This window comes from Pleurodeles waltl, chromosome 12, assembly GCF_031143425.1.
Source record: "Pleurodeles waltl isolate 20211129_DDA chromosome 12, aPleWal1.hap1.20221129, whole genome shotgun sequence".
Taxonomy (NCBI): Eukaryota; Metazoa; Chordata; class Amphibia; order Caudata; family Salamandridae; genus Pleurodeles; species Pleurodeles waltl.
This window is the reverse complement of record NC_090451.1, coordinates 78,055,528-78,070,573: the sequence shown is the minus strand read 5'-3', so window position 1 is coordinate 78,070,573 and position 15,046 is coordinate 78,055,528. Positions and strand designations below refer to the sequence as shown.

The 15,046-nt window shown below is 43.9% G+C and overlaps 1 protein-coding gene across 1 annotated transcript in view; it reads left to right on the top strand.

The window, feature by feature from the left end:
- The window catches only part of REXO1 (RNA exonuclease 1 homolog), a 346,277-nt gene that overhangs the window by 189,639 nt on the left and 141,592 nt on the right, over positions 1 to 15,046 (top strand). The window lies entirely within an intron of this gene.

The window sequence follows — 15,046 nt, the reverse complement described above, 5'->3', positions numbered from 1 at the left end:
AGACACTGCACCCGCAGCCCCCAGGACCTGAAGGATCCGACCTCCAGTGCAGAAGCAACCCCCAGGTGGCTCTCTTCTTTGCCCAGGTGGTGGCTACCCCGAGGAGCCCCCCCCCTTGCCTGCCTGCTTGCTGAAGAGACCCCTGGGTCTCCCATTGAAACCAATTGCAAACCCGACGCCTGTTTGCCCTCTGCACCCGGCCGCCCCTATGCCGCTGAGGGTGTACTTTTTGTGCTGACTTGTGTTCCCCCCCCCCCTCCCCGGTGCCCTACAAAACCCCCTGGTCTGCCCTCCGAAGTCGCGGGTACTTACATGCTGGCAGACTGGAACCGGGGCACCCCCTTCTCCATTGAAGCCTATGCGTTTTGGGCACCACTTTGACCTCTGCACCTGACTGGCTCTGAGCTGCTGGTGTGGTAACTTTGGGGTTGCCCTGAACCCCCAACGGTGGGCTACTTTGGACCCAACTTTAAACCCTGTATGTGTTTTACTTACCTGCAAAACTAACCAATACTTACTTCCCCCAGGAACTGTTGAAAATTTCACTGTTTAGTTTTAAAATAGCTTATTGCCATTTTTGCCAGAACTGTGTATGATGTTGTGTTGATTCAAAGTTCCTAAGATACCTGAGTGAAATACCTTTCATTTAAAGTATTACTTGTAAATCTTGAACCTGTGGTTCTTAAAATAAACTAAGAAAAAATATTTTTCTATATAAAAACCTATTGGCCTGGAATTGTCTTTGAGTGTGTTCCTCATTTATTGTCTGTGTGTGAACAACAAATGCTTAACACTACCGTCTGATAAGCCTACTGCTCGACCACACTACCACAAAATAGAGCATTAGAATTATCTCTTTTTGCCACTATTTTACCTCTAAGGGGAACCCTTGGACTCTGTGCACACTATTTCTTACTTTGAAATAGTATATACAGAGCCAACTTCCTACAATATGCATGGCTCAGATGTTCAGTCTTCAAACCTGAAATTTAACAGGCAGTTTTAAACATGCCTTGCAAAAAGGAACATCTATTTGGGCCAGAAGTGGACACAACCATAGAACGTTAAAGAAAGATTGGGAAACAGCTGACGCAGTGGAGGGCATTATATTCTACACCTGCTAGAGGTACCTTTCGCAGACCACTATTCAGAAGTGGCTTCAAGCAAACAGCCCCAGATTCAGCATCCACTTCACAACAGAAACAAACCATACAATTTTATTCAAGAGGTTCCTTTTGAGGCTCATACAGAGGGCCCAATAATAGAGGAAGAGGCAAGTCATCCACTTCCAGAACTTCCTCCACTGCAGCCAAACAGTGACTCACTCACCATCCCCACAGCACATATATCTCCTGTGGGAGGGAGGCTGGTACATTTTTATCCTAATGGCAAAACATCGCTATAGATAAATGGGTTCTATCAATTATCCAATCTGGTTATTGTCTGGAACTCATTACCACGCCACCAAACATTCCCCCTTGTTCACACACTTATTCAGGAAATTCGCAAATTACTGGAAGAGGCGGTACAGTCACTACTACTCAAAGGAGCCATAGAGCTAGTACCCATAATCCCAACAGGGATCAGGATTAGTGTCACTACACTTCCTAGTACCAAAAAAGATGGCACATCAAGGCCAATTCTAGATCTCCAGCATCTCAACCTAATCATTCTTTCAGTACACTTTCACATGGTCACTCAACAAGATGTCATACCCTTACTGCAAAAAGATTACATGATGGCATTAGATCTCAAGGATGCATATTTCCACATTCCCATACATCCAGCACTTCGCAAGTGCCTAAGTTTTGTCATTGCAGGAAAGCACCATCAATTAAAAGTACTACCATTCGGAGTAACCACAGCACCAAGGGTGTTCAACAAATGCTTAGTGGTAGTTGTAGCCTTCCTCAGAAGACAACACATACATGTCTTCCCATACCTGGACGACTGGCTAATAAAAGCCAATACAAGCCAATTATGTCAACAGCACTCTCAATACACGATAGATCTTCTTCACAAGTTGGGATTCACCATCAATTATCTCAAATCCCATCTAAAACCATTACAAATAAAGCCGTATTTGGGAGCAATTCTCAACACGTGCTCAGGATTAGCATACCCGGATCTAGTTAGGATTCAAGCATTTTAAGATCTAAAAGCTCAGCTGCATCACAACCACACTTGCACAGTGAAATTAGTGATTAAGCTATTAGGAATGATGGCCTTCTGCATAGCCATAGTTATAAATGCAAGACTGCACATGCAACCATTACAGCAGTGCCTCTCAACAGTGGTCTCAGTCACAAGGTCTGCTTCAGAATCTAGTGTTGTTGGACCGGCAGACACCAACCTCTCAAAAGAGTGGCCCTTCCAGGACCCTGTTCCTCAGACCACAATTGTAAGGAAATGCCTCCTGGGCATGGTTAACCCCTGACTTTTTGCCTTTGCTGATGCTAAGTTATGACTTGAAAGTGTGCTGAGGCCTGCTAACCAGGCCCCAGCACCAGTGTTCTTTCCCTAAACTGTACCTTTGTCTCCACAGTTGGCACAACCCTGGCACCCAGGTAAGTCCCTTGTAACTGGTACCCCTGGTACCAAGGGCCCTGATGCCAGGGAAGGTCTCTAAGGGCTGCAGCATGTCTTATGCCACCCTAGGCACCCCTCACTCAGCACAGACACACTGCTTGCCAGCTTGTGTTTGTACTGGTGGGGAGAAAATGACTAGGTTGACATGGCACTCCCCTCAGGGTGCCATGCCAACCTCACACTGCCTGTTGCTCAGGTAAGTCACCCTCTAGCAGTCCTTACAGCCCTAAGGCAGGGTGCACTATACCACAGGTGAGGGCATAGGTGCCTGAGGAGGATTGGGATTTATATGACATGGATCCTATTCCAGATAATGATCCTGACTTATACCCCTCCAAGCAATAGAATTGGTCCCACATTCTCAACAAGGAACAGGAGTATACTCATTATACTTCCTCATTCCCCAAAAAAAGATGGCACTCTAAGGCCTATCCTGGACCTCAGCTCTCTCAATCTATACATCCTGTCAGAACACTTTCACGTGGTAACTGCAGGACGTCATTCCACTACTACAGAAACAAGATTACATGATTGCTTTAGATCTCAAAGATGTGAATTCCCATATACCCTTTCATCTAGCTCACAGAAAATACCTCAGGTTCGTCATAGCAAGAAAACATTATCAGTTCAAAGTTCTGCCATTCGACATAACAGCTCCAATAGTGTTCACAAAATGCCTAGCAGTAGTAGCAGTCTACTTAAGAAGACAACACATTCACGTCTTTCCACATCTAGACGATTGGCTAATAAAATCAAGCAATTTTACACGATGCCAACAACGCACTAAGTATGTAATAGAAACCCTACATACAGTAGAGTTCACTCTATATTACCAGAAATCTCACCTTCAACCAGCACAGGTACAACCTTACCTAGGTGCTATTTTAAATACACAAAAAGCCCTAGCATATCCAAATACACAAAGGATACACGCTTTCCAAAATCTCATACCACACATACAGCCAAATCAACAATGCACTGTAAGATTTATCATGAAGATTCTAGGAATGATAGCATCTTGCATAGCGATAGTTCCACATGCAAGACTCAACATGAGGCCTTTACAACAATGCCTCTCACAACAATGGTCTCAGGCACACGGTCACTTACAAGATCTAGTGTTGATGGACCGCCAAATGCACACGTCCCTTCAGTGGTGAAATCTCAGCAATCTAATGAAGGTGCGGTCTTTTTAAGACCCTGTGCCTCAGACCACAATAACAGACACATCAATGATAGGTTGGGAAGCTCATTTCGACATCCATACCATTCAAGGGAAATTGGATTCCAAACAGAAAGAATTTCATTTAAACCATTTAGAATCATTAGCTGTGTTGCTTGCTCTAAAAGCATTTCAACCCCTTCTCAAACACAAGATTGTGCTGATAAAAAAAAGACAACATGACGACCATGTATTACCTCAAAAAACAAGGCGGGACGCATTCATCTCAACTGTCCCTGCTAGTCCAGACAATATGGAAATGGGCAATTCACAATCACATTCATCTGTTAGCAGAATACATTCCAGGAATAAACAATCAGCTGGCGGATCTCCTAAGCAGGAACCACCAACAAACACACGAATGGGAGATTCACTTAAAGGTACTTCAGAAGTATTTTCCAAAGTGGGGAACACCAGAAATAGACTTATTTGCAACAAGTGAAAATGCTAAATAACAAATCTTTGCATCCAGACACCCACATCCCTTATCCAAGGGCAATGCTGTATGGATCAATTGGTCAGGGATATTTGCTTACGCTTTTCCCCTTCTCCTACTCCTTCCCTTTCTGGTCAACAAACTATGTCAGACATATCTGACCATGATACTCATAGCACCAACTTGGGCACGTCAACATTGGTACACAACAGTCCTAGACTTGTCTGTAGTACCTCTTTCCAAACTCCCAAACAGACCAGATTTGTTAACACAAAACAAAGGTCAAATCAGGCATCCAAACTTACTCCAGTATTGGAACTTTCATAGATTCACATGCTTGAATCATTCCCCGTCGTCGAGATGGGAGTCCCGGTATAATTTTCATAAGTAATGTTAAAACATATTGAAGAGAAAAAGGCCCTAGGCCTCTTCAATTTGATAGTCTATCAGAGTCATTTTGTGAAAAGGACCAAACTTGATCCTCCACCAATCAGGCGACAGCACCCTTCAGAACCTCCTGAGAGAAGCTCTAGCACCTCAGATCTTCTACCGCACGTCGTGCTAGGGAGTCTCTTCAGAGCTCTGCTCTGTTTTCACACTTTTATACAGCTCTTTTTCTCTCAGAGAAACTCATTTATTAGATTTGTCAGCTATTTTTCAACTGTCTGACAAGGAAAAGAAAAGTCTCTTTAGAGACTGCAAGACTTGTGGGAAGAAAAGACTTCATTCTGAAGATCCTCATCAAGATTGTATTTACTGCCTCTATCCAGATCATTCAGCCAAGGACTGTAAGATTTGCCGTACTTTTTCTTCTAAGACCTTAAAGGATAGAGAAGGCAGATTATTAATATGGCTGCAGAAACTGAAACATAGGAAGGATCCAGTTTCTGATTCTGAGAGTGAGGAATCAACATCCAAGAGATCAACTAAAAGGGCAAGATCACGCTCTAGATCTCCCTCACAAACCTCAAGGAAAGCCCTCAAAAAGACTGCCTCAGGGTCTTATAAGGGTCGCAGCCCATCTTCTTCCCCAACTAAACTCTCAAGTAAGGAGGGGAAAAGACATTCTTCCAGTTCTGAGAGGCACAGGAAATCCTCATCTGTTCCACCATCTGTGCCTTTCAAAAAGCCATCTTCTGTGACTGGAAAAAAGGCCTCGTTGACGGCACCGTCGGTGGGCGCATTGCCGACGACTCCAGCTACTTTAGGTGTTCCATCGTCCACGGCTCCGTCGGCGACATCGTCGATGAGTACACCACCGTCGACGAGAACTACGACGACGACTTCAGCGTCGACGACCGTCTACACCTATTCATCGTCGACGGTGCTGATGTCAGTGTCAGCTTTACTGTCGACGATGACTTCGTCGACGGTAGACTCGTCGGCGAAGCTTGCGGCTATTAAAATAACAGTGCGTCGAGCGTCGACGGCACCTTCTACGACAGTCAGTTTACACGTCGTCGACGAGGGAAAAATATCAAAAGAGAACAGAAAAATTAACTCCAACCCACACTTCACCTAGTAAGGTATCCTCCCTGGTACCAGTACATCTTTTGGAGGGAGATGAAGATTCAGATGAAGATGGGCCTTTTGGTACAGCCCACAGCCCCTCTGAATTAAATGTAAAATATCAGGAAGAGGAGGAATATGAGGAAGCTTATGATCCCCAGGCTTCCTTGGAGCATCAGCAGTATCAACAGGGAACGTATATCCCTTCCGACCTGCTTACTGGCCTTAGAGCCATGTTGGTGGATTATAACAGAAGGTTTCCTCCACAAGGAGAACAGCCTCATCCATCGCCCATTTCTGGTCCTTCTACTCCACATCAAAGACCAACGTCTTTGCATCTTACAGATGTGGCCACCCCAGACATGACAATTCCCCAAGACACTGACATTTCAGAAGGAGATCAAGAAGAAGGCGAACTCGCAGATACTCACTCAGAGTGGGACGAATATATTATTCCTGCTCCATCTTCTCCTTCTCATTCGAAGGTGGAGTCCCCACCTGAAGACATTGGAGGTTTTCATAATCTCCTAGAGAGGGCAGCCAAGCGTTTTGCATTACCGCTACCTACGAAGCAAACAGATTGTTTCCTTTATGATTTTAAAGAACCCTTCCAGAAGTCTGTGCGCTCCATCCCGATGGTGAACTACTTGTGGGAAGAAGGACTTAAAGTCATGACTAATCCAGCAACAGTCACAGCAGTTTTACCACGTCTGGATAAAAAATACAAAGCTCCTGATGATGCCCCAACATGCTTGACAGGCCATCCTCCTCCAGATTCGGTAGTAGCTCAAGCGGCTCAAAGAATCCTTCTGCTCCTATTTCCGCGCCCCCAGATAAGGAGGGTAGAAGGTTAGATAACATAGGAAAAAGATTCTCTTCTATGGCCAGCCTAGTGCTTAGAGCGGCCAACTCCTTGGCTATTTTGTCTCGATACGACAGACAGCTTTGGGCGGATATTGCACCTTTCATTAATCAACTGCCGGAAGACGTAAAATCAGAGGCAAATAAGACGGTGCAAGAGGGTCAACGCACGTCTGCAGAGCTTATAGACTGTGCAATGGATATAGCGACCACTGCTTTCAGACAGCTTGCAGGTGCTGCTGTATTAAGAAGACAAGGCTGGCTCAAAGCCACCTCATTTCGTCCAGAAGTCCAGAATAAGATCCTAGACTTACCCTTTGATGGCCAAGCGTTATTTGGGAAACATGTGGACGAAGCCCTACAGTCAATTAAAACGGACACGGACACTGCAAGGTCACTAGGGACCCTGCAATATCGGAAATCGTCCTTTCGTCCTAGGGGGCGCGGCCAGCCTTCTTACAGAGGGGGATATCAGCAACAGAGATACTCTTCCCATCCATCATCTTCACAACAATTTCGGCCATACTATTCCCAAAGACAACCGACTCAACCAGCCTATAATAGACCAGCAGGCCGTGGACGCTCAACCCGCCCTGCTAAGGATTCAGCTCGTAGAACCTGATTTTTTCGAGGCGCCGGCTACGCCCAATCTTCCTCCTGTCACCCTGGACGGAAGAATTTCCTTATTTCTCAGTCAATGGCAAACCATTACATCAGACAAGTGGGTCCTACAATTAGTGGAACGGGGCCATACTTTAGAATTTGTCCAGAAACCTCCGTCCAACCCTCCCCGCAGGACTCCTTCAAGATACCCACAACAACTCAAAGAAGAGGTCTACAAGCTCCTTCTCAAGGGAGCTATAGAGAAGGTGCCTCGGGATCAACAAGGAACAGGATTTTATTCCAGCTTCTTCATAATTCGAAAAAAGTGGAAGGATTGGAGACCGATCCTCGATTTAAGGCAACTGAATGTACACCTAAAGAAGCAATCGTTTCGAATGATCAGCCTGCAAGACGTCCTTCTGCGTCTCAATCAGAGAGATTTTATGTCATCGCTAGACCTCAAGGACGCATACTTCCACATACCAATCCACCCTGCCCACAGAAAGTATCTGAGATTTACCGTAGCCGGGAGCCATTATCAATATCGCGTCCTTCCCTTCGGGCTCAAATCAGCCCCAAGAATATTTACCAAATGCCTAGCACCAGTGGCAGCCTTTCTCAGGAGAAGAAAGCACCAGGTCTTTCCATACTTAGATGACTGGTTAATAAAGGCAAAGACTTACACAGGAGCACACAAATCAACAAGAAAGTGCGTTTCCTTGCTGACCAATCTCGGATTCACGATCAACTGGGAGAAGTCCAACCCTCTACCAGGCCGCAGTATTACTTTTCTGGGAGCAAAACTGAACACGGAATCCGGCATTGCATGTCCCACGTTAGAGAGACAACAAAGGTTACTAACCCTAGGGAGTTTCATACACAAAAGACGAAAGGTTACAGTCCGTCTCTTCAAATCACTATTGGGCATGATGTCTTCATGCATACCTCTGATCCCTCTGTGTCGGCTAAAGATGCGCCCCTTGCAGGAGCAGCTAAACCGTCAATGGCTTCAAGTATCAGGAACTTTCGAAGACCAGATACAAATTACTCCGAAAATGATCAAAACTCTCAAGTGGTGGTCTCAAAAGCATCATCTCTCAATCGGTCTCTCGTTTCTTCAACAGCCAACCCTGTGGACCATAACAACAGATGCCTCACTGGAAGGCTGGGGCGCAGTATTACAGAACCTGAAAATAAGTGGCAAATGGCCAACTCATCTGGCATCAAGGCATATCAATTGGCTAGAACTCAGGGCAGTGCACCTTGCTTTACAAGCGTTTCTCCCAAGAATCCATGGATCGCGAGTGGTGATAAGAACGGACAACACCACTACAATGCACTATCTCAACAAACAAGGAGGTACAAGATCTCTCACCCTCTCCAGGAAAGCCCAAGCGATCTGGAACTGGGCCTCGCAGCAAGGCTTCACACTATCGGCGGTGCACTTGCCGGGAATAAACAACAAGGCAGCAGATGCACTCAGCAGACAGAAATCGGACTGCCACGAGTGGGAACTAGACCAGACGGTACTCACCCAGATTTTTTCCCAGTGCGAAGAAGGACAACGCCAAATGCCAGTTCTTCGCAAGTTGGCATCACCAAAAGGGATCTTGGGGGAATGCGTTTTCGATAGTCTGGTCAGACATCTTTGCTTACGCCTTTCCTCCCATTCCGTTGATCCCAAGGGTCCTCACGAAGATGAAAACAGAACCGTGCACTCTCATACTGATAGCCCCGTACTGCCGTGCCAACATTGGTTCAGAGAGCTCCTCATTCTCTCAGTCAAACCTCATTCCGCTGGAGCCGTTACCTCATTTACTAACAATGAACAACGCCCAAGTTCGACACCCCGATCCGCAGTCAATGCGGTTAGCGGCATGGCTCCTCACCACAGAGAATTTGCGCATTTGAATATCCTGCAGGACTGCAGAGATATTTTGTCACAGGCCAGAGCGGATAGCACTAACAAGGCGTATCAGTGTAAATGGAAGAGATTCTGTGCCTGGTGTCATCAGCGTCAAATCGACCCTTTGCTTTCACCACCAGAAGAGATTTTGCCGTATCTCTTAGAGTTAGCTCGATCTGGCCTAGCACACTCGTCCATTAAAGTTCATGTAGCAGCCATAGCTGCATACAGACGTTCAGATGACACACCCTCGCTCTTCTCTCTTCTCGGCTGATTAAGAGATTTCTAAAGGGGCTGTTCAGGGTTTACCCTCCTTTCAGACCTCCACCTCCTTCGTGGAACCTGAACATTGTTTTGGCTCAACTGATGAAGCATCCTTTTGAACCGATCCACCGTGCTTCCCTCAAACATTTATCGTGGAAGGTTGCCTCATTGATAGCTCTTACATCAGCTAGGCGGGTCAGTGAGGTACAAGCGCTCTCCATCCAAGAGCCATTCCTACAGTTTAAACAAGATAGACTACTAATGCGCACTAACCCGCATTTTATTCCAAAGGTTCCGTCAGACTTTCACATTAACGAACCTTTGGTCTTCAAGTCTTTTTTCCCTCATCCATCTACTCCAGCGGAGAGAGCATTACACTCTCTAGACGTGAAAAGATGCGTTCAATTTTATTTGGACAGGACAAAAGCTTTTCGGCGCTCTAATCCGCTATTTGTGGCGTACAGTGCCCCTTGGAAGGGGTACCCGCTATCTAAGCAGAGTATTTCAAGATGGATCGCCTCTGCTATTCGCTTCTGCCATCAGGCAGCGGGCAAACCTTTGCAGTCATCTGTGCATGCTCACTCGACGAGAAAAGTCTCATAGTCAGCGGCACTGTTTGCCGGAGTGCCACTACAAGACATATGTAGGGCAGCAACATGGTGAGCTGTCATACCTTTACTAAGCACTATTGCTTGGAGTCCCTCTCGCACGGAGAAGTAGCAGTGGGCCAAGCGGTTCTCAGGAATCTCTTCAGGTGAAGGTGAGCCATTTCTCCTACATCCCTCCATCCTAGAAAAGGTATGCACATTAAAAAAAAAAAAAAAAAAAAGAAATGTATCTAAAGATAATAGAACACTATCATAATCCCATAAGTAAACGGGTTATCAGATATTGATCAGGTTATATTACTGTCTTATGTTTTAATACTGGTTTGTTATTTAAATTTCATCATGTATCTTCACAGGAATATCCCTATTTATATTAGAGATAAAAAGATACTTATATTTATGTATATATACGTGTGTATAGATAGATGTGTATATATGTATATCTATATATAGATATATATGTAGGGACATATGTCAGTACACTCAAATACTTCATCACTTTATACATGATGATGATAAGGTTTTGTGGTCTAAGATAACCTGTTTATTAAAAGGGCTGTCATTTTACAATGTGCATAGTTATTGCTTTCTACTCTGATTCAAGCATGTGAATCTATGAAAGTTCCAATACTGAAGTAAGAAAATAAGTTACTTACCTGTAACTGTAGTTCTCCAGTATTGGAATCTTTCATAGATTCACATGCGACCCACCCACCTCCCCGGAGAAGCTCACTTCACCTCTTTCTTTCTAGTAGTACATATACTCATCGTAATATACGCACTTATGCGTGGAAAATCTGAGGTGCTAGAGCTTCTCTCAGGAGGTTCTGAAGGGTGCTGTCGCCTGATTGGTGGAGGATCAAGTTTGGTCCTTTTCACAAAATGACTGATAGACTATCAAATTGAAGAGGCCTAGGGCCTTTTTCTCTTCAATATGTTTTAACATTACTTATGAAAATTATACCGGGACTCCCATCTCGACGACGGGGAATGATTCAAGCATGTGAATCTATGAAAGATTCCCATACTGGAGAACTACAGTTACAGGTAAGTAACTTATTTTCATCAGTGCTCTCAATTTAGCGATTTGGCTCCTGAAGTCATAGAATTTGGATACCTAAAACTTCCATCAGAATGTATGGAAGTGCTTAAACAGGCAGGTAAACCTACTACTAGACAATGTTATACTAACAGATGGAAAATATTTGTTTACTACTGTCAATCTAAAAACACTGATCCGCTTACAGCATCAATACAAGATATTGTATGCTACCTACTTTATTTGCAAAAATCAAATTTGGCTTTCTCATCCATCGAAATTAATCTTACTGCAATATCTGCATACTTGCAGACTATTCAGCACACTTCTCTATTCAGAGTTCCTGTTATTAAAGCCTTCATGGAAGGATTAAAAGCATTATTCCACCTAGAACACCACCTGTTCCTACTTGACATCTAAATATCATACTTACCAGACTCATGGGCCCACCTTTTGAACCCATGCACTCTTGTCAAATTCAATTTTTGACATGGAAGGTTGCCCTCCTCGTAGCTATTACTTCATTACGAAGAGTTAGTGAAATACAAGCGCAAACTCTTGAGGAAGCTTTTTTCCAAGTACACAAACATTAAGTTGTACTTAGAACAAATCACAAATTTCTCCCAAAAGTAGTATCTCCTTTTCACATCAACCAAACAGTGGAATTGCCAGTCTTCTTTCCACAGCCTGACTCAGTTGCAGAAAGAGCCCTTCATACTCTGGATCTCAAAAGAGCTCTTATGTACCATATAGATTGAACAAAAGATTTAAAGGAAAACAAAACAACTTTTTGTTGCTTTTCACCAACCACATAAAGGCAATCCTATCTCTAAACAAGGGTTAGCAAGATGGATTGTTAGATGCATACAAAGATGTTACATTAAGGCAAAAAGACAACTTTTGATCACGCCTACAGCACATTCTACAAGAAAGAAAGATGCGTCTATGGCATTCTTAGGAAACATACCAATGGCTGATATATGTAAAGCTGCCGCAAGGTCTTCTACTCATACATTTACAAAACATTATTGTGTAGATGTATTTTCAAAGCAACAGGCCAGTTGGCCAAGCTGTCTTACAAACACTATTTCGAACAACTTCAACTCCTACAGGCTAGCCACTGCTATTTTTTGGGAGGTTTAACTGCTTTGTAGTCTATGCATAGCATGTGTATCTGCAGCTACACATGCCACCGAACGGAAAATGTCACTTACCCAGTGTATATCTGTTCGTGGCATGTAGTGCTGCAGATTCACATGCACCCTTCCTCCTCCCCGGAAGCCTGTAGTCGCTTAAGTTTATCATTTGTACATATGTAGATAAATTTACATATGCACGGACATCTCTTTATATTCTTATACTCTATCACTCCTTCCTTCACCCTTTGCGGGAAAACAGTCTAACAATGGAGTCTATGCCCATGCGCACTGTAACCGAGAAGAGGAGTCACTCGATCCTGTGGCTCCAAAAAGACTTCTTCGAAGAAAAACAACTTGTAATACTCCGAGCCCAACACTAGATATCGGAAGTGCTATGCATAGCATGTAAATATGCAGCACTACATGCCACGAACAGATGTATACTGGGTAAGTGACATTTTCTATATGCATTGCAAGGAAATCTAATTTCTTATATCTATTTATATACACATGTACACACTCTTTACTTCACCGGCCTGCGGGAAAACAATCTAACAAAGCACTTGATGCCCATGCGCAGTATTACCGAGAGGATGAGTCACTCGATCTTGTGACTCAAAAACCTTCTTCAAAGAAAAACAACGTGTAACCCTCGGAGCCCAACACTAGATGGTGGATTTATGCAAAGCATGTGAATCTACAGCACTACATGCCATGAACCGATGTCTACGGGTAAGTAACATTTACTTTCCAAGGGCAAGACTGTTACCTCCCTCTCCCACAGGAAATACCTTGTTCTCCCTTCCCCTGTCTGAGGGGTGGCAGCAGCACGGGCTGCCCGGAATACCCCAGCAGCCTGGTAGAAGTAATACTGGGGGTCCTCTGAGGAGCCCTCAGAGTGAATGGAATCATCCAACCAATACTGGCAACAGTATTGTGGTATGATTCAGACCTGTTTGATATCAAACATGCCCAGGTTTGGAGTTAGCTTTATGTAGCTGGACACAGTACATGGGTAAAATGGCATCCCCGCACTTACAACGTCCAGTGCAATGGAACTAGACTTTGCAGGGGCACCTCTGCTCATGCAGGGGTGCCCTCACACCCAGGGACCTGCACTTTGCCCCTGGGCTAGGATGTCCTGCCAAAGGGATGACTTACAGTGACCTGGTGCAGTGACCTGTGGTGAAAAGGTGCATGTACCTTTTCACACAGGCTGCAAAGGCAGGCCTGCAGACACATTCTGCATGGGCTCCCATGAGTGGCAAAATACATGCTGCAGCCCATGGGGAGCCCCTGGTGCCCCAATGCTCTGGGTACCTAGGTACCATATACTAGGGAATTATAACAGACTTATAAGGGGCACTATTATGCCAATTGTGTGGTGTACAAAGTCCTAGGCAACCAAACTTCGAGGGAGAGAGCACAGTCACCTGGTTCGCAGGATCCCAAACAGTTTAAGCATACTGATAGCAAGCAAAAAGTGGGGGTAACCATGCCAAAAACAGGATACCTTCCTACAGTGCCCCTCAGCCAAGCTCTATGAATAATACACCACTGCCTCTACCAGGAAAGCATATCCTTCTGTGGGCACAGGGTACCAGGTGCTAGCGTAGTCCATGCTTCACCCCCAGCCTTCCCTGGTGCTTGTCTACAGTACTTCCCTGGGCAATTTTCACCTATAATTTTACAATGCACCATTAAACATGTCACTTATTTTAATTTGGAAGGAACTAAGCCTCTATTAATTTAAAACACCAGATTAGTAATCTACTATTTATTAGTGAGGAATAGAAACGTTAGCTATGTCTTCCAGACTAATAGTGATAGCATGACAGCTATCTCAAAAGATCATTGTTTTACACAATATATAGTCTTATCAGTGTTAACATAAATCATGTTGAATCAGCTAAGTTAGACATGGTGCTACAATAAAGTTCATTTGTGACTCTCAGACATTTATTAAATGTATAACTTGGTGTTTAGCTTTGGAGGCCAATTGTCCCAGGAATAGAGGAAAGAAATAGAATTGTCTTTGTAGTTTGCGTGGACATAGTCCAAAACATATTAGATGTGTTATTTACATGTGATAAATATATGTAATTAAAATGATATGAAACTGTTTTTAAACAAAGGTTTGTATGCTGCAAAAGATGATTTCTCGTTATTACAGATTGCATACATTTTTTAAAAAAAAACATTAAGGGCTTCCATTGTATACTGTGTTCCATTTTTCCTTGAAAGAATGGTCATGATTTTACTAAAAATATAAAATCACCTTACAATAGTCAGGCTGAATTTCATTAAAAAAAAGCATGTTGTGTAATCCTGGTGGCACCACACCCCTTGAAATTCATAATCCATCATCTACCTTTCCAAGATCAGATGTTAGTGAGCATTTAATTTTTGGGCCTTTTCCTGCATATTTGTATGCTGTTATAAACTCTATTACTGTTTTTCTATGACTGCATACAATTACATTACCAGCTGGTACTAAGAACAGGGCATAGCCCTGTCTCCTATACAGATTCTTACCGTTGCAGAATTTGGGTTGGGGAAGATAAGGTTATAATTAGAGCTACATTAATGCTCTTGCATCCTAGGTTTGCATTGAAAGAAAGAACACTGAATGCTGTTTGTGGCTCTCTTTGATAAATGTATCCATATTTCCTAGCATTTAAAGGCATGTTCTGCCCTCTAGGGATTGCTACTTTGCCTCTTTTGGCTTGATGTGCCAAATCCGATACCCAAAGGAACCAGGAATAGTTGTTTCTTAAGTTTGTACTTTAGAAATTATCGTAAGTTCCCAGACATCATGTAGTATCACAAAATGTCACTCTTGCTCGGCTCCTAGGAAGAGTCCAATTCCT